The following is a 21,552-nucleotide window of genomic DNA, read 5'->3' on the forward strand; positions in this document are numbered from 1 at the left end:
CAACTGACCGCAAACTGACCTTGATACCTTGCGGATTGGAATGCAATGCATTACAGTCACTACGTTATTGTCAGTAAGACACAATGATCGCAACCCCTTTTGCGAACTCCGGTGATGAACTGTATATAAACTCTGACTTTCACAAAATGACCGCGTATTGACCCGAAACCTCGCGGGTTGAAATGCAATGCAAGTAAGTACTAAATATGACAACATAGCCTTTAGTTAAACGCTTTTGCGCTGGTAATTCTCTGAAAATAAAAGGTGAACGCACAAACTGTATTTATGTCGAAAATTGATTGTAAAACTGTTCTATCTATTGGGCCTTTTCATTAGAGATAAAATTGTTTCATGCAGTAAAACAGTGTTACAAAGACGCGGATATGTTTCCAATGTTCTGGTGTTATACTCAAATCAGCCAATGGAATAAATGAAGTGTATTCATTCGTACCTAGCCGCGGGAAATTTTATTTGAGTATTATTGGACTCTTACAAAGGTCAAGTCAGGGTGAAAAGCTGGCTTATTCAGCTTACGCCGAAAAAAATACAATTTTCCTATTGATTCTGGCTGCAACAAAATTCTTCAGTCTAGAAAGACCAAGTGAAAAGAACAACGCCAGGTTTAAGTATTTACTGAGCTCACTGTAGATAACTGAGCTCACTGTAGATAACAGCTTTGTTTTCAAGAACCTTGCTTACACTATGACTTCCAGAATTTAAACACAGAACCACTCTTGCACTGTTCAACCTCAATGGGTATAGGAAACCACTTGCTGGATTTAAGGACTGATTTTGAAGGGTTACTGACTGCAACATATATTACTTTCATGTTCTAATTGAATTTTTAGACAGAGTAATTACATAGCAATTTACCACAGGATGCAACACAATATTAGACACTGTAAAATACACATGGACAAAAGTGAAATGTCAAAAAACGAAATGAATAATTTAAGTTATAATAGCAGCAGGTCAAAGTCATAGAACCACCAGCAGATAGTTTGCAATAATAATTTAGTATCTAAGTAATACCATCTATGTGAAAATTTGGTAAGTAAAGCAATGAGTCTATCTCTGAATTGATACTGGTAGAGAAAATATAATTGGATCTGGTATTGATTTGATTTCACTTTAAAGCAATTTGTCCCATTGTTTTCAGTTGTGAGGGTTAGCTCACAACTAATGTAGAGAGGCAGTTTTGCTAGTCAGTCTGCTTTTAGCTACGCTAGGAACGATAACTGCTAGTCAGTCTGCTGTTTGCTATGCTAGGAACGATAACCACTGCCTGTCATCACTACCTGCAGTAAAATTATGCAGATGACGAATGCTAGGAGCGTCTGCTCTACTACTGCAGTGTGTGCATTTAATCAATAGTGTTTAACAGCTTGTAAGACGACATTGGCCAGTCTAGTGTTTATCATTGAAATCTGTAAATATTGGCTGCTTTCAGGGAAAACATGGCTTAATGCATGTCAAATCAGATTAGCCTGTGCACACTGATTACCATAGGTTTCCACGTATAGCGCGCTCACGTGTATAGCGCGCAGGCTGTTTTTTAAATGCAAAAATGGAGAAAAAAATATTTAAAGACAATAAAACCACCAAATCGGACCGAAAATGGCTGCCATTTTACTATAGCACAATCCAATAATCCGGGGCATTGGAAAGCTTAATTAAGCATTCAAAATAGGAAGCGTCATTATGATTAGGAGCATGGGTTGCATAGCACTATACTTTTCTGACAATTTTGTAATTTTCTAGCAAAAGTTTAACAGTCCACGTGCATTTCTCGAAAAACGTGAGAACATAAGAATTAGTGTACATCGTGTGATTTTTCCTCGGGGAAAGCATGGGCATTACCGGTAAATTTGAATGTCGCATAAGAGACAGGGATACAGTTGTTGAGGTACACCACTATTAAACGTTTAATATTTATACACACAAAATGCAATTGCATATCTTCACGTTCTCAAGTGTCAATTAGTGTCTCAAATGTCAATTAGCGTATTAACAAGTCGTGGCACATATTTCTCAATATCATCTGCCAATTATGAAGTGCAAAATGACCCCCTTTCACACCAACCGTTACCCGCAAAAGAGACCTCGTTCGCACCTACCCTTGCCTGCTCTCCGGAATGTCGACAACAATCCCCATCGGAATTCATCAATAAAGAAGTGTAAAAACACAAACAAAGAAATGTCCGCAAGTTTATTCAAACAAATTTATTTTTGACCAAAACTTCTTCTACCGTGTACATATCTACCAGTAGCAACTTCTTGTTGTTTCGACAATGGCCCCTCAGTCTGTATGATTATAGGGTGGTAGTTTTCTAGATAAAAACATGGCGGCTATTTTGATTATTTACGGCCACAACATATTTTTTACCAATTTAGCAGCCAGGATAGCGTTGTATCAATGTATAGCGCGCACCAGCTTTTTAATTTAAATTTTGGAGGTAAAACACGGCGCGCTTTACGTGGAAACCTACGGTAGCCAGTGCAATGCACACAAGCTAATCAAGGACGACACTTTTTGATTTTATGGTGTTTTTCGTTTAAAGACAGTCTCTGGTAATGGGATGATTTTTTAATTAATGCATATGCATTAAGCCCTGTTTTCCCAAAATGATGCTTAAATTATCTTTTTTATTAATGATTTGAAAAAAAACAAAACATCTCAACCTGTGCTTTTAGACACACTCTTTATAAATTTAAATGGGTTGTGTTCTTTTCAAACTTGCGATATAAAAAGCTATTACATAATTTTGAAAACGGAGTTGCGTCTAAAATTATACAACAGCGAACAACTTCAGTGCATTCAGCGCTTTAATTAAAGAACTTAAATGGTATTTTTCCAATCAAGCAAAAATGACCAATAGGCATCTGAAAAAAAAAGAACTGAAAACAAGATGTGTTTGTGAAACACAATGTCCCCCTATATGACGTTTGACCTTGAAGGATGACCTTGACCCTTCACCACTCAAAATGTGCAGCTCCATGAGATACACATGCATTTCAAATATAAAATTGCTAGCTTCAATATTGCAGAAGTGACATTACATGAGCAATTTTGACCCATATATTTGACCTTGAAGGATGACCTTGACCTCTCACCACTCAAAATGTGCAGCTCCATGAGATACACATGCATGCCAAATATCAAGTTGCTATCTTCAATATTGCAAAAGTATTCATAAAATAAGCGATTTGGGCCACATATATTTGACCTCTGACCTTGAAGCATGACCTTGACCTTGACCTTTCACCACTCAAAATGTGCAGCTCCATAAGATACACATGCATGCCAAATATCAAGTTGCTATCTTCAATATTGCAAAAGTATTCATAAAATAAGCGATTTGTGCCACATATATTTGACCTCTGACCTTGAAGGATGACCTTGACCTTTCACCACTCAAAATGTGCAGCTCCATGAGATACACATGCATGCCAAATATCAAGTTGCTATCTTCAATATTGCAAAAGTATTCATAAAATGAGCGATTTTGGCCACATATATTTGACCTCTGACCTTGAATGATGACCTTGACTTTTCACCACTCAAAATGTCCAGCTTCATGAGATACACATGCATGCCAAATATGAAGTTTCAATATAGCAAAAGTTATTGCAAAATGTTAAAGTTGGCGCAAACCAACCAACAGACCAACAGACCAACCAACCAACAGACAGGGCAAAAACAATATGTCCCCCACTACTATAGTGGGGGACAAAAAAATCCCTTAAGGAAGGAAAGTTGCAGACGTTTTGTCGCAAATCAAACTCTCGGCAAGTGACCAAATCAAATGAATTGTGTAACCTTGCGCTGGATTAATTCGGGTTTTACAACATACCGTCTTTATCCTTGTAAACGCTCCCGCCCTAATATTAAGGCGCCCCTATCGTATAATAAAATGAAGGAGTGATCAAAATAATAGCACCCCCATTTCTCGGCTGCTAAGGGGTAAAGTAATTGCATTTTATTAATGGAAAATTCTTTTTTTATCAACAAGGTACAGTACAGCTCAGGCAAAACCAACAAATTCCGCGATCCGCGGAGTTTGACAACAGGTGTTTAGGAGTCGACTCGGCATCGACCATCTGTTTGCCAAGTCTCCGCGTCTGTTCGCAGAGACACGCCTCGGCACGATGCCGAGGAAATTGTTGGTAATGTGACGTCGAGTCACTCCATTGTTGTTTTCAAATTTCAACATGTATTTCACACTGTGACAGTTTTTTTCTGTCTTTTTAAATGATGCGTATAAAACAAACCCGTTTTCGCACCTAGCTGTAGGATACCACACTTGGAGGTGTGAATATTGCATGTTTGACAATTAACAGTTTGAAGCCATGGAGAACTCATAACTGATTGTAATAATCGTATTTTCCCCCCCGAGTCTCTCGATTCCACAATACATACGTTTCAACTGTCTCAATCACACACATGCAACTCTCCTGTCTTTATCTAATACTTGATAAACCCGTATATGCCCTATTTCCATTTTAAAAAGAAATTCTGGTTAATATTGACGATAAAAGTACTCAAAATGTCATAAACACAAACGTTTGCAATTTTTGAAAGTATCAAATGAATTTCGGCATATGCTTCAATTTAAAGATTTGATGAAATAAGCGCCCGATCAGGACAGTTGTATTCCAACATGCGTTAATCACCTAAAATGGTTTGCACTCGTCGTGTACAGCTATTTTCGGCTACAAGTTCTAGCCACATATACATAGTGCATGTGAATTAAATGAATTTCTTTGTCCTGATAAAAAGCGCGCGAAAATTGGCATGGGTGTATTTATTTGTAAATAAACATTTCATAGCGGGTACAACATTGAGATCATTAATTTTAATTCCCATTAAAAGTTTTGTTATGAATTTCAACTAAATTACCGGGGTATCTCTCAAATTACTTGGCATTGATATTTCCTTTTAATAAAATATAATTCAAACACGCTGTATCGTTACCATTACACTGTTTCAGTTCCTTCATTAGTGAAACAATTATTGTATTGTATACTGACTGCACACAAATGTTGTGTACAGTTCATATTTGTCTGCAACGACCAGTAAACAACTTAAATAGCAGTCCAATCAGGACGGCGGTATTCCTACTGAATATGAGTGTATCAGCTGAAGCAATGTGTAAATTTACATGCACATGTACAAGTCATTTTCTGAACATCTGGACGAAGTGAAAGTAATCATTTAAACAAGAGGGCCATGATGGCCCTGAATCGCTCACCTGACTCATTAAGATCAGATGAAAACTATGACCTCTATTGTCTACACAATGTTTTTCTATGATTTGACCTAGAGACCTAGTTCCTGACTCTAGATGACCCAAATACAATCCCAATCCAGATTTCATCAAGATAAACATTCTGACCACAGTTCATAAATATTGGATGAAAACTGTGACCTCTATTGTCAACACAAGGTTTTTCTATTTATTTGACCTAGATTTTTACCCCAGATGACCCAAATACAATCCCACCCAGATTTCATCAAGAATTCTGACGAAATTTCATAAAGGTTGGATGAAAACTGTGATCTCTAATGTCTGCACAAGGTTTTTCTATTATTTGACTTAGTGACCTAGTTTTTGACCCCAGATGACCCAAATAAAATCCCAACCCAGATTTCATCAAGATAAACATTCTGACCAAATTTCATAAAGATTGGATGAAAACTGTAACCTCTATTGTCTACAGAAGGTTGTTCTATTATTTGACCTAGTGACCTTGTTTTTGACCCCAGATGACCCAAATACAATCCCGTGTAGTAGTAGTAGTAGTAGTAGTAGTAGTAGTAGAAGTAGTAGTAGTAGTAGTAGTAGTAGTAGTAGTAGTAGTAGTAGTAGTAGTAGTAGTAGTAGTAGTAGTAGCAGTAGCAGTAGCAGAAGCAGTAGCAGCATTACAAGACCAATACTTAAGAATGATCAAATGGGAAAAGGTAACCTAGCACTGGCAGTAAATATGGGGCTCATTTACAGGTCAGATTTTGAATCTCTGCTGTAAAATGAGATTTTGAATGAATTAAAGGGAGGCAAATCTGTAATAAAAAGAACATGCATAAAACGTAGTTGTTTCCCTTGTTTGAACCATGCTAAATCCTTACAAGTTTGGAAAGATTTGGATGAAAAATTTGGACTATATTGCATAAACACCATTTTCTCAATTCAAGGGGAGGTAATTCTGTACTTCATGGACCAATAATGCTCATTTTTTGTAGGGTTCGTGTCCTTATTGATATAAAGACACTGTGCAAATTTGGAAAGGATCAGACAAAAAATGTGGAAGATTTTTGAAAGTTTTCACAAAATAGGCAAAAACGAATAAACATGCAAAGTTCAACGAGCTCCTGCGGCCATGTTTTTTGACGAATCAAATTTCTTTGAACAACTTTTTCAGGGGAGCCTTCAAAGGTCATCCCTGTGAAATTTTTTGAAAATCTGATGAGCGGTTTCTGACAAGAAGATTTTTTAAGGTTTTTACCATATATGGTCATGGCGGCCATCTTGGTTATGTGATCAAATTTTTTTTAACAATTCTTTTGTCCCATGACCTAGGGATGCTCCACATGAAATTTAGTTGAAATTGGCTCAATGGTTTAGTAGAAGAAGATGTTTACAAATAGTTTTCAGACGGACGGACGGACGCCGGACGCTGAGTGATCACAATAGCTCACCCCGAGCTATCGCTCAGGTGAGCTAAAAAATAAACCAACATTTGATTTTATTCAAATGGTCAACATTATTTATATTTGTGTTGTCTGTGTATTTTAGCAACTCTAATGCAAATAGATATCGTTTTTTTTCAATGTTTAAAGCAAGTCTCGTTTCCAAGATTAAACTGTGTAAATTTCTTCGATATGGTTACTGACCTACAAAATAATTGTTTTAACAGAAGACATCCGATGGTAACTGTATGAAGTATGAAGAGAAGCTGACGAAGTGTTAAAACAATCGCGTGTAAATAAGGGTATTATCTGTATTTGTTTCTTATATTCGTTAATTTGAAATTCTTATATTTGTTAATTTGAAAAATATTTAACATTTGTTATAGTATACAATCAAATTTGTACATATTTCTACTTGGCAAATCGCCGCGTGTCAATACATGGCGTGATTCGGCAGATCGATGCCGTGGCAGAAACAGAATGATAATGCGGTGCAGTATTCTGGTAAAACTAATTGTGATATGTTTACGATTGCTCAATGAACTTGGAACTTTTTGCAAATACCGGTAAACACATTTTAGGTGTCATCTCATTTTATACCTAAAGGGGGGTGAAATAAAAGCGCCCCCTTTGTGATTTGCATCGTGCCCGGGGGCGTTTATTAGAATAAAGACAGTAGCCCATTCCATCAATAGCCACATTTCCAATATATTTCTCCATCAAAATTAAACATGTTCATCAGTCATACAGATGTGCTGGATCGACAAAGTTTTTGTTTACTTATAAATCTATTCTGTTTTGAAAAACTTACACTAATAACAACAGCAATCAAAATGGTTGGCTAAAAAATACTGCCTCTCCAGGGGTTTTGACTGGCATCCTCTTGAAGCATAATCCAGTGTGCTACCACTGTGCCACACCAGACCAGGGATTTGGGCCCGGGTTCTCTTGAAGCAAAAGCCAGTGTGCTACAACTGCGACATATCAGACAAGGGATTAGGACTGGGGTCCTCTTGAAGCAAAAGCCAGTGCGCTACCACTGCGCCACTCTAGACCAGGGATTTGGACCCGGGTTCCTGTTGAAGCAAAAGCCAGTGTGCTACCACTGCCCCACGCCAGACCAGGGCTTTGGACCCAGGTCCTCTTGAAGCAAAAGCCAGAATGCTACCACTGCGCCACACCAGACCAGGGATTTGGACTCGGGTCCTCTTGAAGCAAAAGCCAGTGTGCTACAACTGCGCCAGGCCAGACCAGGCATTTGGACTCTGGTCCTCTTGAAGCAAATACCAGAGTGCTACCACTGCGCCATGCCAACCCAGGGTTTTGGACCTGGATCCTCTTGAAGCAAAAGCCTGGGTGCTACCAGTGCACGACGCCAGACCAGGGATTTGTACCCACGTCCTCTTGAAGCAAAAGACCACTGCGCCACGCCCGACTAGGGATTTGGACCTGGTTACTCTTGAAGCAAAAGCCAGTGTGCTACCACTGCGCAACGCCAGACCAGGGATTCGGACCCGGGTGCTCTTGAAGCAAAAACCAGATTTCTACCAATGTGCCACACCAGACCAGGGATTTGGACCCAGGTCCTCTTGAAGCAAAAGCCAGTGTGCTACCACTGTGCCACGCCAGACCAGGGATTTGGACCTGGTTCCCTTTGAAGCAAAAGCCAGTGTGCTACCACTGCGCCACGCCAGACCAGGGATTTGGACCTGGTTCCTCTTGAAGCAAAAGCCAGTGTGGTACCACTGTGCCACGCCCGACCAGGGATTTGGACCTGGTTACTCTTGAAGCAAAAGCCAGAGTGCTACCACTGCGCCACGCCAGACCAGGGATTCGGACCCGGGTGCTCTTGAAGCAAAAACCAGAGTTCTACCAATGCGCAACGTCAGACCAGGGATTTGGACCCAGGTCCTCTTGAAGCAAAAGCAAGTGTGCTACCACTGTGCCACGCCAGACCAAGGATTTGGACCTGGTTCCTCTTGAAGCAAAAGCCAGTGTGCTACCACTGCGCCACGCCAGACCAGGGATTTGGACCTGGTTCCTCTTGAAGCAAAAGCCAGTGTGCTACCACTGCGCCACGCCCGACCAGGGATTTGGACCTGGTTCCTCTTGAAGCAAAAGCCAGAGTGCTACCACTGCGCCACGCCAGACCAGGGATTTGGACCCGGGTCCTCTTGAAGCAAAATCCAGAGTGCTACCACTGCGCCACGCAAGACCAGGGATTTGGACCCGGGTCCTCTTGAAGCAAAAGCAAGTGTGCTACCGCTGCGCCATGCCAGACCAGGGATTAGGACCTGGTTCCCTTTAAAGCAAAAGTCAGAGTTCTACCACTGCGCCACGCCAAACCAGGAATTTGGACTCAGGTCCTCTTGAAGCAAAAGCCAGTGTGCTTCCACTGTGCCAGGCCAGATTTCATTCTGATAGGTGAATTATAAACGCTAAACTACCATTATTATTTTTCAAATTATGGAGGACATGCTTTATTATTTTACCAACTTTGAAAGAAAATTATAAATTAATAACCAAATATTCTTAACATTTTACTTATTCAGGAGTGTTAATATGTCACTTGTTTAAACATAAATATTTTATTTACAATTATTTTAAAAATCATCATTTTATGAAACTGTAAACAAATCCCTTTAAGCACCAAGTATTTTAAAAGACCCAAAATTACCAATTTCATGACGCGATTTAGATGTTGTCACTACTCCAATTTTCTGAAAATTCATAACTTTAAGCACCACTTTCCAAATTGATAACAGTACTTTCCCAAATTGGACTGAACAAGTGTTACTTTATGTGTATTAAGCCCTATTTTCCCAGAGCAAGGCTCCATTTTATGTATACAAAAAAGCAAAGAGTGATGGAATACATAAATAAATAACTGCATTTAGACATGAGCACTTAGAGAGTTCAATTATATTTAAGTCCTTTTTTACTGAATTCAAGTTTTAAAGGGTTCATTTCCAGTCCTTAGATACTGATGAGCAGCAAACAGCATAAAACCTGATCAAACTGCAGTTACTTGCAGGCTGTTCTGGATGTATGCTGTTTTCACATAGCCATTTTCACTTTGCTTCTGAGTGGGAAAGGGTTAATATACAATCAACATCATAAGATGAACTGCAACATATGCTTTGGTGTTGCAGAAAATTTATTCACGCTGACATTTCTACATTTTGATGATTACTTTTTATTGCAACCACACTGTTGGGACATAATCCACTTAAATGCTATTATAACTGTATGGATGCACTTACATCAAGTGTTTTCTATAGCAGTATTGTTGCCATTTCTAAATGTTTTCAATTTAAGCAACAAATTGAATGATATTGTTTCAACAATGACAAGTTACTGTCACTGAACATGGAATTTAACCGCAAACTGTTATGATACATGCATACTAAATGAGGACACTTATATGCAACATAAGATTATCCTCCCACCCACATCTTACGAACATGTAATATACCGTCATATATTAGCTCCTGACCAGCCTGCGCATTGGACAGGAACTTCCCCGTCAGATAATGAGACCAAAAATCTTGAGTGATTTTATAGTTGACAGATCAGACATGTTATTTTAAATGTCATTTTCAGTAAGTGACATTTGCTAAGCTTACATTGTCAAAAGTTGAGAAAAGAAATAGTTCCATATTACCCCGCAGGACAAATCTCTTTAAATGCTGATCATTTCTTTTATACATGCAATCCATTCCTATAGAACTATTTAAATATTTACCTTTTCTTTTAATCTCGTAAATATTAGAGATCAGTTAAAGATTGGGGTTTCAGAATATCCAATTCAGTCAACAATATATTATATGTCATCCTCAACTGCACTTCATTTGTAAAAACACTATCAAAATGAATCAAATTAAACATAACTGGCATTTATGTTTTTACAACCACCTGTTGGATTTGGAATGCTTTCAGATAAGGTATATAAAGATGTGAACATTAATGTTAGGTACAGTAAATACCCATCTCTTATGTGATTACATACATAAATAGCTGTTCAAATTCTGCATCATGCATATCAAAATGTACATTATTTATTATGAATATGATGAAAATATTATTATTGTCCCCTTATTGCACTTGTTTATGAACTTTTTAAGACAGCACAGTATGATAATAACATGGAATACCTTACCATACTATTAAATTAAGTTTAAGTTGTTTCTTTTCCGTCTAACGCACAAAAAACACATAAACTTGGCTTCCAGAAAGCTCTTAAAAAGTGTCGAACATTGTTACGGACACCTGCAAAAACTTGCCAGACAGAAATGAAAATCTGCAAAAACTTGCCAGACAGAAATGAAAATCTGCAAAAACTTGCCAGACAGAAATGAAAATTACTATGTTGTAGTATGCTATACGATTCTATGGCTTAGGTTTTTAAGTTGTTCTGATTAATCTTAACATTCGCCATGTTGCTCATGTGCATTTTGATTATCCATGACCCTCTGATGTTATAAATAGAATGTGTAATAACAGCACTTTCAGTGAAAGGACAAGTGTCACTATTGACAAGCGTATGTGATGTCAAAATGGAAAAACTTTTTAATTTATTTAGAGGTAAAGAAGTTATAAAGCATAACACATTTTTTACAACTGATCTGTATTGAATTGTTCTGATATTATAACGTTTCATTTAGTTTCAAAGAGAATTAAAACTTGAAGAATCCGTTGGAAGGTTCCTTTGTTAACTAACAGACTAACTCTCAACTTGCCAGTCTTATCCGTCAGATCAAGGTTTTTCGTGAACTCTGGTAATAAACTGAAAAATACACCATTATCATAAAAAAATGGTGTGCAAATTTTCGGAAAAAGTACTGTTAAAATCCCGAAATTTGGAAAATTCGAGTCATTAAAACTTTAAATTAGAAAACTTTCGTCGTGAAATTTGTAATATGGTGTCTTATTGATTAAAAAAATGTACTTGGTTCTTAATTGCACACATCACTTTAAAAAATCATTAACAGACATGCCAAAATGACCATTTTTTATTAAGTTGGTAGAAATAAAACAAAATCATATAAAAAAACAAACACAATAAATAACTTGTTGTTTAACTCTCACAAAACAAGTTTCTCTCTGCCCTTTTCATTGAAAAGAATCAATTATCTTTGATTTTGTTGTTCACTGAGGTGATAACAACCCACTCCATCGGCAAAGCAACATTAAAGCTGCTATTTGTGTTGTTGCAAAGATGGTTCCTGTTTGCTGCGCATACATTGTTTGTGAAGTCAAACTTTGTCAATGGAATTCATGGGTGTTTTTGATGTCCACGTTATTTTTTTTCGCGTAGTATTTACTAGTATGACTTATTTCCATTTAAAAAACTATCAGGTTAAAACACAAGAACTAAAATCAATTGAAAAATACACCTGATGTATGTTTATGGCTCTATTGATTGAATGTGCTTTGTTGTAAAATCTGAATTTATTGAGAATGAGACTACACAGAACTAATTTATTTGATTGGTTCAATCAAAAAAGTTAGATTTTATATCAAAACTGCTTCAACATTCCTTCTTTTTTGGGAATTTATCTTGAAGCCAATTTGGAATTGTAGCAGTTTTGCTCGACTGGGAAAGTACCGTCTATCAATGCTTTAAAAAGAAGGAAAAAATCGCTGGTATATTTTTTCAAAAGAATGTAAATTATTTTACATTTGAGCCTGATATCTCTCGGTGAAAACTCATGGTCTTAAAGCATGTGCAAAGAGTTATCCCAGATTAGCCTGTGTATTAATTAGGGACGACACTTTTTACTTAAACCAGATTTTGGTTTAGAAGAGACTTAATTCCAGATTACTTTGTGCAGTCTGCACAGGCTAATCTGGGACAACACTTTAGACAAATGCATAAAGCCCCTTTTACCCCAGTGCAAGGCTCATTTAAATGTTCACATTATGAACATTATATTCATTAAACAGTGCTCAACATACATGTACATCTGTTCAGTACAACTGATCAAGATTACATGCTAATCTCTTCTATGCCTGTTTGTCAGATGAATTCCTTATAAAGCTAAATAACATGTTATAAATAGTAATAAACTTTCAGTGAAAACTAACCTGTGTATAGGACAGAATCCCAGATTGTCTGTTTCATTTAAATAGGAGACACACAGGGTATAACACAATGAATTGCATAATCCTAATACAATAAACATATTACTACTGTCAACATAGCGCAGTCACAATGCTAAAGTATCCTCACGAGTCGAAATAAATCATTTATAAAACGATTGAAAATATTGACTGATCTAAAACTATAAAGCCAATATTGTTCTTTGATCTCAAAAATGTTCAATATAGATGTATTTTCATTATTGAGCATACTTCATAGTCCATTGTAGAGATGTTTGCAATAGAGACTTCAAAAAGAGCTATTATCAATTTAAGGACTGTTACATGTCAATTACGGTTATATTCACACGTTTTATAGGGGTGTATAAGCATCAGTTTTGATTGATACACCAGATATTCTTGATCCTGGTTTGTTTAGAACTAAAGTAAGTATGCAACCAACTTAGGTTAATACCACATTTTGCAAGCCATTTTTGTTAGGTACAATTAACCTGATGACTGCAGCATCAGCGCCAAGAATTAGTTGTTGTATGATTTATGACAGAGGTTTCAGTTCTTCCATTATATTCATTCACAAATGCACACATAATGTGAATATCGTGTTCAATTGAATATTTTTTAGATTGGAGATAAAATGGAGATTTGGAATATAACTCCACGTCATTGCTTTTTCAAATTAAATGGAAACAAATATGAAAGAAACTTAGCCAACCTAATAACCCTACTTTTGTGGAAATCTAAGCGAAAATTATTTTTTATTTTGTTTTCGGCCTTATGGCTCTAAAAAAAAATCATTTTTTTTAACATATAATTATATGAAATTATAAAATTAACCACCTTACGTTAACCAGAGCCAGTAATCTATATTTAGATGAAAGCAAGGAAAGCCCTTCAGACTGAAATCTGTTACTGGCGCCCAGAGAGAAACACTGCTGAAGTCAAGTGCTACTCAAAAATAAACATGCCTCTTGAAATCACAGAACATGATCACCCCTGTCAAACTATAGGGTGGAGTGATAAATTACACCAACAATACACTGTGCTCATTTAATTCCCCTCAAAAATGATGAAGCAACTTGCTAGTTGTATATTCATATTTGAAACCTGTAGTAAATACAAGTTAAGTAATATGTGTACACATGTTAAAAAATAAAACCTTGTTTTCTGTAAAAAAAGTAATTTCACCAAACAAATATTATTTTTAATCTGTTATTTTGTGAACAATTTACAAAATTACTATGTAAAAGCAATTTATATACATTAAATAAAAACAATAATCACATATTTTTTGTAAGTAATAATCCATGAAAAGCAATACAGAAGTTTTAATTATTTTTTTGATGACTATCAATACACAAACATATATTTCTAACAAAATATTTACCAAGTACATATAACTTTGCTTCTTATATATTTTAAAATAATATATTTAAAATAATATATACTTTCTTTTTCTATCTTATGATCTTATTACAATTTCTTTAAAAATTTACATCCTGCCAACCTTTGAACAAGTTCTATATGGCAATTTTTGGCACCATACAAATGGGTTTTTGAGCAATATACCACAAAACTATACAATATAGAGCTACCAGTGTGCGAAATTCAGATTTTAAAGTAATAGTCCAAATTCTTATACACATATATAAAAAGTAAAATTTCTTACTAGCTCAACTATATAAATTTTTTAATTCCCACTAGCCTGAATGGATTTTCACAAGCCAAAACCCTTCGGGCTAGTGCGAATTTCGCACACTGAGCTACCACAAAAGCAATGAACTCAGAAAGTTAAGTTTGAATCTTACCCCGACTATGTCCTGCCATACAGTCTTTAAGTGTTAATATACCTTTGGTTCATGCTAGATCTTAACCTCCACTACTATATGGTAAAATAAATATATGGTAATTACAGTGCTCACTCTGCAAGGGATTCGATCATTCTAAAGCATTAGAACATAGTCTGCATTTTCATCAAATGAAACGTCAGACTTGAACGAATTAGCCATTTGATTAGGGCCCCTCTCAACCAATAAGATTCTACCTAATATTTTCTTAGTATTTCATACATTATGCCTTTGTATGATCATATAAAGTATAACATTAGAATATCAACCACAAGCTTGAAAGAGCTGCACATTTTTCACTGCAATATTACTATATTTTGAGAACAAGTCTTATTCTAGAGTAGTTCTTCTTGTATGGTCTTTGATTAAATAAGTACATACATACAGCTCAGAGTTCTTTATGATAAAGCTTTTTTCAAGTTAAAAAATTATGTCTCACATGTCTTTAAACTCGAGTTTAATCAATTTAATCCGAGACGTGTTATCTACGTCTCTGATTTAATACATCATAACAAATACATGACCTGTTACAATAGACAGCCATTTGCTTGTCATTTATGGAGAAATACTCAAAACAAAAACTTATAATTAAACAAGAGATCAATGTGTTTGTCAGAAACATAATGCCCCCTAATGCGCCACATTGATTTTTTTTTTTACCTTTGACCTTGAAGGATGACCTTGACCTTTCACCATTCAAAATGTGCGGCTCCATGAGATACACATGCATGCCAAATATCAAGTTGCTATCTTCAATATTGCAAGTTATGGCCAATGTTAAAGTTTTCGGACGGACGCACAGACTAACAGACGGACTGACAGACAGTTCAACTGCTATGTGCCACCCTACCGGAGGCATAAAAACTTTCGGAGCTCACATTCAGGGCTCAACATTAACCTAAAAACCAACTTGCACTTCCGGGCAAGTACTTAGAAAATCCACTTGCCCAAACATGAAATATCACATTAACTGTAAACCTCATATTTTTTAATAAAGATCAAAATGATACACCACAAAACCGTTTTTATGTTTGCACATTTAACAAAATGATTACAGCAATTAAAGTCTAAGTAGATTTGTGCCAACGTTTGATTATTAATGAAATAATTAGTCATTCTCTTCCACGCCTTTGTCATTGCTTCTAACGATTCATAATATCTCAGCCATTCAAACTCACTTTTCCATTTTGGTAAAAAGTTGTGTTTTCGCTGCAATTTCTACTTGTTGGCACTTTCGGATTATTTTTCTGTGCGTTTTTCATTGGATTTTTGCAGACTTACAGTTACGTGTAAAGCCGAAGCTAAATAAACTAGAAAATTCTCATCTGCTAACAGTACTGTAAACAACACGTGAATTGTAAAAAAAATGTCAATTGACGTAAAGCAAAAGATTGTTGAAAATGAATGTCGCAAAATATGAAATATAATATATATATATATATATATACCGTAGCTATTTGTTGTTGTTTTTATATAGTTATATAATTTTAGTAGTTGTCTTCGTGACTTAAAACACCAACAATGTTATTTGTAACTAAATAGTAATCAAAAAGATAAACACAAAAAAGCATTTGAAAGCCGATGTTTGGAATCCCAAGCCATTTACGGCGTTTCTAAAAATAAGTTTGGAAATGCATGCGCACCATGCGTAGTTAGTTTGGACTGATAAAACAATCGCCGAGGTAAATTCATGCAGGCAATTCGTTCGTGATTATTTGTACTATTTAACCAGAGAAACACACGTTTTTCTTTGTTCTTGTTTGCACTTGCCCGTGCGGACAACAAGATTATAAAATAACTTGCCCGAATCCAACGTTTACTTGCCAGGGGCAATCGGACAACCGTTAATGTTGAGCCCTGACATTAGGATTTTATTTCAAATAATACCACTTTGATACACACTTTGACATATACTTTCCCATGTTTGCAGTCTCTTATAAATTCTAATTTAATTTAACCCTTGACCACTTAGATACTTATTTTGACGCACTTGTAGTCACTTAGAAAGTTAAAGGACATGGTTCACTAACCACCCAAAAACGCCCCAAAAATCAATGAAATCAAATTTTCAAAAATGTCATTTTTTTATTTTGTATTCATCTTCTATAACATTTAAATTGCACAAAAAGTCAAATTTTATAAGTGTGCCTTGTTTTCAATTGTAAAAAAAATCATGATAAAAGTACATCACACACAAGAAAATGGCAAATTTACACTAAATTTCTTTGTTTCATCAACAAATAAACTGTCAGCGCACGTGAACACCATGACAAACTTTGTCTTAAACAATAGCAAAAACAACAAAAGACAAAATACTATATTTTTGTGACGGTGTTATTGCGCGCTCATATCTTACTTTAAAAAAATGTGTAACCCAGTGCTGATCTCCGAGAACCCACCATGCTTTATTGAACCTATCTTTTTAACCCTATATTAAAAAAAAACACTGCTTAAAATACCACTTTTACCAAAATTTATTAGAGGTTTTAAGTCTGAAATGGCAAAATAATGATCTTATCAATGTTGGTGTTAAAAAAAGAGGCCATAAGAAACGATTTTGTGTACGCGTCATTCGAAAATAACTGGGTACGAATAGCGTCGGTATCCAATGTAAACAAAGTGCAGACGACGCGTTTTCCAAAGTCGGATTTACCCGATATCTTAAAGGTAAGTTGGCATTTAGATAAACAATTATTTTTTCTATTCAAAAAATGATGGTTTACCAATTTCATGGTCCATAATTATGGCTTACTATATCGTTTGTCATAATCCATTCGCGCGATTACGAACGATGTCATTGTTAAAGTAGATAATAATATACTGGTTAGCGAGTAGCGCTCGGACGTAATAACCGGCTTTGTTTAATAACTTTCTTAATAATACGAAATATTTTTTTTTAAGTTATTGATACATTCTGGGTTCTTTATTTACAAGCAAGTGCAAACAAAACATTGTGTGATATGCGCATGCATTTGTACGAGGGCCGAATTTGGGGCCATTAAAGGGAGGTAATTTTCCACTGTACAGAAGTACATGTATTTACCGGACATTTATAAAAATTGAGTTATTGGAAACAAATTAAAGTTAATATGAAACATTCCTGAACACGTTAAGATAACGTAAATACATTAATTTGATAGTGGAATATGTCGTCTTATGCGTGTGTAAATAAAGTTTAATGTGTTTTCCAATATCAGTGCAAACAAAGATCTATTAATAAACACGTAGGTCTATATTTAAAGATTTTTGATCAAATTATAATATCCTTTTTCAAGGGAGAAAATCCAACCAATGAGTATTAAATGTTAACTGAGATTTTCTGCTATTTCTTTGAAATGTTTACTAGGTACATTTTGCAAGCAATTCAGATATCTGTATACAACAAAAAGTGCCGATTTTAAATGTACGAAAGCAATAATTTAAATAGTGTTTGAGTGTCAGCAACAGCAGTTTGTGGTTAAAAAATATTGTAAAGTAAAATAATCTGCCTATTATAGTAGACGAACGAAAATCCCAAGCGCACGGATATGGTTTCGGTACAGTCTCGGCGATTTAAAGCGAAAAAGTGCTGATTTTAACATTCAAATCTGCTCATTTTGGAAGATGTTGTAAACATGACAATAAATATGTTATTAAACTATTCATAATTGCAATATCTTTGCGAGATAAATTGTGTGTTATTGAAGCTGAAAATGTACTCTTTTTATTAGCTGAGAAATCTAATTTTACTCATAAGTTAACTTTAACTATACTGTATACTTACCACTCTTATTGATTTCCGTGGCGCAATGGATAAGATACTCATATTCTTTTGCTCTACGTCCAGGCTATCCGAGATCGTACCCGCGTAGATTTTGTTTCTAAATCTTATTTTAATTTCAGGATGGTGAAAGCCTACAAATGCATTTGCTGTAATAAGCGTGCAAAACCAAAAGATCGTCGTCCATTGACTGACACTGTTAAAAACTATCTACGAAGGGTCTTTCCTGCTGTAGATCCAACAGACAGTGATGTCATTTGTTTTCAATGTCGAGTCAAAAGCTACAAGAATGCCCCAAAGCCTAGGCAATGTTCAGACAACATCAGCAATGATCCGGACTACCAACCCCAACCATCTACATCCAGACAGCCATTTAGCCCATTATCAGTAAGTAGCCCTTAGATCTATTTACAGTGCTTTTACATCTGTAAAATAGTATGTAAAGGAATCTTAAATCCTATGCAGTCTTTAACAAAAAATACGTATCTTCAGCTTGTTACAATTGTTAATCGTCGGATACCCACGGCTGCTGATTACGCTCCGCTCAAACATCACTTAGGAATGGAGAGTAACGTAATGAATAGACCGGGGGTGTCCGACGATGAACAATTGTAACAAGCTGAAGATACGTATTTTTTTCTATACAAAATATGCTCAAATGCGGAGGACATGAGGCTTATTTGGATTTATATATGTTCGTCTGTATTTCTGTCTGTCTGCATATCCGTCATCTGTAGACACACTTTTGTTTTTGTATATCTAAGTGAGGCGTCAACAGAATCCAATAAAATGTCATACTTATATACAATTCAATATCGTGCATCCGCCTGACATTTTGTTTGACAGACACACTGACAGACAGTCCAAAAACAATATACCCCCGATCATTCAATCTGGGCATAAAAAACTAAAGCCCAAGTTTTCAATTGATGATTTGAATCATCTTACGGAGGTTTATTGAGATAGTCAGATTACTACAATTGGTTGATAGTCAATAGTATATTTTTTAATTGCGAAAACTTGGCGTTTTCCATGGAAAAAATTAACACATTTGCAAGAACCGTTGATGTTTTTGAAATTTTGGATTAATATTAGGCGATCATAACATATCAGGTAATTGTTTTAATTTGCGCATTTGTGATATACTTATGATCTTTTTGTGTTTATTTATGCCAGAAAATAGTTGATATTGCTAATATTACAGATTAAAGCGGGTATATACGATTTTGTCAAATATTTATGAATTTATATAAAATGTGTAAAAAATGTATTATATATATATTTCAATATAAATTAAAATAAAAGTTAAGAAGAACATGTGTCGAAAAATGCGAAATAATCCAGATATTTAATTCTGAAATTGAAAACGGCTGTACAGCCGAATTCGCCAGCATGTATATCAGACATGTACGATGTGAATCTAAACTTAGTTAAACGGTTTATTTGAATTCCTGCAACGATATCTATTCATACGACACACGAACACTAACTCCAATCCTAATACAAAGACGAATGCTTCGGTTATTGTAGGAAAATATGTACGCCACAATCGGCGCGGGCCGCTAATTTGTCTTTGCTGCATTTTATGAAATTCGGCTTTAATGTATAATTTTTCTTGCCTATTTTGTGTAATTGTAACATATTCTATCAATATATAACAATTAAACACATATAAAAAATCGTATATACCCGCTTTAAAGTTCACAAAAAAAAGCTTTATCAGTTGCAACTACTTTTGCCCCGGGCGGAGGGTTAATAGCTCGGAGTTGAATAATTGCACTCCAATCTAGAGCAGTGTAGTGAAATAAGGTCACTTCCAACAGCCTCGCTGTTGGGTTAGCTCTTTAGCAATGCGGTTATAGTGTCTGACTACCACTCTGGAGGTCGTGCGTTCAATCCCCGGCTTGAGCTCAGTGTTTTCGACGAGTGTTTTCACATTAGCGGAAATTCATTTTTTGAAATAAGCTAATAATAATATGTGAAATATCGTTCTAAAAACAAACATCGTTTACTTAATCTTTCTATTGTACAGTTGTGTTTTAGATTGTTCAACAATTAAACTTGTTAGATTTCTAAATTTGCACGAATTCCTGGGCAAAGTTGACCACGAATTTATTACAAATGGAATTCGCCAGTCAAAGGGGAACAACCGTGTTGTTTCAAAATGGTTGCATACTAGTAAATATGCGACTCACAAAATACTTAACTACGTCGTGAACATAAATATTGGCAAAGTTCTTCTTCCTCAAATACAGCACTCCTTCTTAATAGAAGATTTTGTGCCGGCACTATTGGCTGAGGGGTGAAAACTGAACAAAGGTGCTCAGTTGGATGTTTATTCAAAATTATTTACACGGTACATACTTTGCATTTTGAGCAGGTATATATCGCACATAAAGCGGAACATTCGTGTCGAGAATAATCTGACAATTACAAAATCGTCAAAATACTACAAGGTATAATGAAATATATTTCAATAAACACTCTCTAATATGTGCAGCTGCTTGGGTCATTGTCGCAAATGACAGTAAATAGTTGGGAATGACAGCCAAAAGGAAATCGTTGCAGACTTCAGCTCACATGTATCTTTACTTGTTGCACCATAACACTGGCGTCGACCACTTTATCAATTGAAAATATAAAGCAACAGTGACGTCAGGCAGTTTTCGTCGTGTACCCAGTTCCTCAACCATGTACATGAACATTGATATATATATATTATAATAGCCACGTGCTAAACGTGTTTGCTGCAGCAAGAAAAATAATGCAACGCAACTTATAATGTGACGTTACCCATGGGCAACACAACTATTATTATATTATAGCCATCAGTTTTTATTAAATAAATGATATTGTAATTTAACTGAATACTTGTTCGTTAATATTCTTTGCGTTCAATTTGACTATAATTACACTCATTGTAAGTTTGGTTAGAACGTAGTGTTCTTACTGAATAGACGTCAACAGCTATCTCGTGTTAATATGCTATCCCATTAATAATTTTAATATCAAAATAACGATGTTAAATGCGTTTGTTTTTTGGTATAAGATATGTTCCATAAAACGAATACTGACTTTAGTATCTCTAGTATTTCATACAAGTCTTTCCAGTGTGACTGTATAAAAGCACATCAACAGTACCATACCTCGATGAGAAA

The 21,552-nt window shown here is 35.6% G+C and overlaps 1 protein-coding gene across 2 annotated transcripts in view; it reads right to left on the minus strand.

Moving 5' to 3' along the window:
- Nucleotides 1–20,517, minus strand: part of LOC127877199 (rho GTPase-activating protein 7-like) — a 271,035-nt gene extending 250,518 nt beyond the window's left edge. For both annotated transcript variants that reach the window (XM_052422864.1, XM_052422865.1), the window contains exon 1: nt 20,407–20,517. The gene's annotated coding sequence lies outside the window, so the exon portion shown is untranslated. The remainder of the gene's footprint in view (nt 1–20,406) is intronic.
- Nucleotides 20,518–21,552: the final 1,035 nt, after the last annotated feature.

Source organism: Dreissena polymorpha, chromosome 4 (genome assembly GCF_020536995.1).
Source record: "Dreissena polymorpha isolate Duluth1 chromosome 4, UMN_Dpol_1.0, whole genome shotgun sequence".
Lineage (NCBI taxonomy): Eukaryota > Metazoa > Mollusca > Bivalvia > Myida > Dreissenidae > Dreissena > Dreissena polymorpha.